Source organism: Haemaphysalis longicornis, unplaced genomic scaffold, assembly GCF_048455015.1.
Source record: "Haemaphysalis longicornis isolate Haplotype H1 unplaced genomic scaffold, Haemaphysalis longicornis Haplotype H1 scaffold_7, whole genome shotgun sequence".
Lineage (NCBI taxonomy): Eukaryota > Metazoa > Arthropoda > Arachnida > Ixodida > Ixodidae > Haemaphysalis > Haemaphysalis longicornis.
In genome coordinates this window covers 126,410,470-126,413,304 of record NW_027526422.1, presented here as the reverse complement: position 1 = coordinate 126,413,304, position 2,835 = coordinate 126,410,470, and the positions used below count along the sequence as shown (strand labels likewise).

At 39.6% G+C, this 2,835-nt stretch overlaps 1 long non-coding RNA gene across 1 annotated transcript; it reads left to right on the top strand.

Moving 5' to 3' along the window:
• The first annotated feature begins 649 nt into the window (after positions 1 to 649).
• LOC144145057 (uncharacterized) lies at positions 650 to 2,560 on the top strand. The gene is made up of 3 exons (XR_013317411.1): positions 650 to 737; positions 1,270 to 1,334; positions 2,385 to 2,560. It is a non-coding gene; the product is annotated as an uncharacterized LOC144145057 (long non-coding RNA).
• The last annotated feature ends 275 nt before the right edge of the window (positions 2,561 to 2,835 follow it).

The window sequence follows — 2,835 nt, the reverse complement described above, 5'->3', positions numbered from 1 at the left end:
AATTATTGCTGGACGTTTTCAAATACTGGTTAAATATTAAGAAGTGTATTCTTGTGTTCCCTCTTTATACCTAATCTTGGTTTTGTTATCCTGTCATAGACAATCCATTTGTGAGGCGGATTTGCGAAACTACCTTGTAATCACACAATTCACTAATTTGATGGGTGCCTACAAGTTCAGTACAACGGTTTCAAAATTTCGTATTTTTCCAAACTGCACTATCAGACAGGATTCCATGGCGGTAATGACATGTAATTTTCAGCGCTTCCTGCTTTCATGAATGTCGCTAGCTGCATTGGGATATTTGATAATATCTTCTAAATTACTTTATCCGGCATCCAATAACCTTAGTTTGGGTGCCGGATAAAGGCTGGCGATGACGTGTCTTGATGAGGAGATTGACATGTTTTTCGTGGGTACAAAGGGCAACGGTACGAATGGTAACGTTTGCACTTCAATTTATGGTGACTCAGATGTCATTTCCTGCTAACGTATTCTCTCTACGAAAAAAACAGGGACGACGTGCATTGCACTTCGGATTTACAGGTGCTATGCCATTTGAGATTTTTTCAAAATTTTTTTGAGGTCCCTTTTGTCTTTTATCTCAACAAACGCTTAGTGATTGGCTGTACCATTTTTTAGTAGAGCAGTTGTGTATAAAAAGGCACGCCAATATCCAAATTTACCAGCTATTGAAGTAAATCTGTGCCTTGTTCTTGTGTAAGGAATTCGCTTTGGTAAGGAAAGCATTAACCATAGTTTGTTTGCGTTACTTGATTTTGTTAATTTTTTATTTTTTAAATTATCATCTCAACAGTTATAGATAGTGCAAATGTATTTTTGTTATATTTAGTTGCTAACTACAAAATAATTCTTAGTCGAAGACAAAGTTCATAGATTTTAGAAGGAAAACATTGTAGACCTGTTATATAATAACCTTTTCTACTTAGAAGAATAATTTTATTGTGTGTACTCAATAAGTGGTTATGATAAAATAACACTCCACGGTTTTGACCGATTCAGCTGAATTTAAAAAGGTTCCATCGACGGCACTAAATATAACTTTTCCGTATTTGTGCAATGCCAAGTTGATGGCAAACAAATTTGGGTAATATGATTACTGCACGTAAAATACTTATCGCCTATTACGTAGTTCAGTGGATATCTCTATGAAGTGACAAAATAGAACTTTAATATGTATTCCCCACCACTGTTGCCAGTTTAAAATTTTTTTAAAAAGGGTATTCCGGTTTTGTTTTCGATTTTTAGCAGAAGAGACATGATGACTCGATTCTTTGGACTCCCACTTCTGCTTCTCGTCGCTCTCATCCTAGGTGACGCTTTTCAAACATGATTCAAATCAAATATTTTCTAATGAAGTTGATTTGTTTTGTCTTAGGTTAGTGTTCGATGGAGTTGCTTAGCAATGGCAGACCTGTACTGAATAAATGAGCCAACATGTCTATTTACAAAAAAGAGAAAAGATTTCATCTTATGTTCTCGCTAATTCTAAAGCAGTATACAGTTGAAACCTCGGGAATGGCTGAGAACAAATAATTTTTGTAAAACCGGCCAATGCGTCGCAGTATAACAACGCACTAATTATTTAAGCGGAAGATGTAGCCTTTATAGCGGCACGAAGACTCTACGTCAAGAAGCTGAAAAGGAGATAGATGTCACTATGTCTAACATTTACAGCACAGCCCAAATTTTGTTGTGTGGGTTTAGGTTCTGATAAAGAATGTAGACTGTTCTCGAAAAATTTAAAGGAGCAGCGTTGATTTTGGTGCAAGCTTGCGTGGTCAGCGGAGATAGACAGAGTGGATTTTTATGCACCAATACACCATGTCTGAAAAGCATTTGTCAGCTGTGATGCTGGCACCGCTTACTAACGTGGGTATTCGATACTTCCAGTTGCTTCCGCAATTTGCTCAGAACAGCATAAATAGGCCAAGAGACGTTGACTACCTGTGAGACAAAACTACGCGTATTTTTCAGACAAAATGCGTTGTTCAGTTTATTATTTGCAGGATAGACCTTCAGGAATTGTATTAGGCCAAAACACCAAAAACGTGTCATCAGAGTTTAACCAGCAAGCGTTTTCTACATTTCCCGCGCACGTACGACTCTTGAAATCCGGGTAATCCACTTTAAGGCTCGCAAAAATAAAGCACTCGGAAATGGTTACAATGTTGCTTTTCGTACACCTGAAATTACAATGGCACTTGTAGCCATTTTTCCTGCAATTAAATAAATGGAATAAAGTTCTCTATTATATAAAGTTTGAGGGCGCTGTTTAAAACAGGTACAGTCGAACACAACCATTTAGACTGCTTCTGTAATAGCTTCCACGCTTTGACCTTACTTCGATTCTCTTTGCTTAGCCCTCACTGCAACGCCGACCGCAGCCCTCGGTGGTGGAGTTGGAGGAGGCCGTGCTGAAGAAGCAATGGCCCGCGCCGAGGAACTGGCGGCACAGAAGTAGAGCAGCTTGCAACATTGAAAATGAGAAGACATCGAGTGCCTGAAGATGGAGAGCAATAAAGCTTGAAAAAAGTGCTTTCCTGTACTCCTCTGCTTTTGAACACCTCTGCTTTTGAAACTAGACTGGGCAGGCTCACGTGGATCGCTCGGGGAACGTAGGCCTGTTGGGCCAAAAGAGATGATATGGCTTCCACACGTTGAATTCTACTGCATTGCCGAACAGGTTCGCGCAGCGGCACTTCAAATTGTTCCCAAAGTTTTCAAGCTTTGCAGCAGTCGCCGGCAAATTTACGTCGACGTCGTCTTCGCCGTGAACATTCACAGTGCACCGATTGGTCGCAAAAGTTTTTT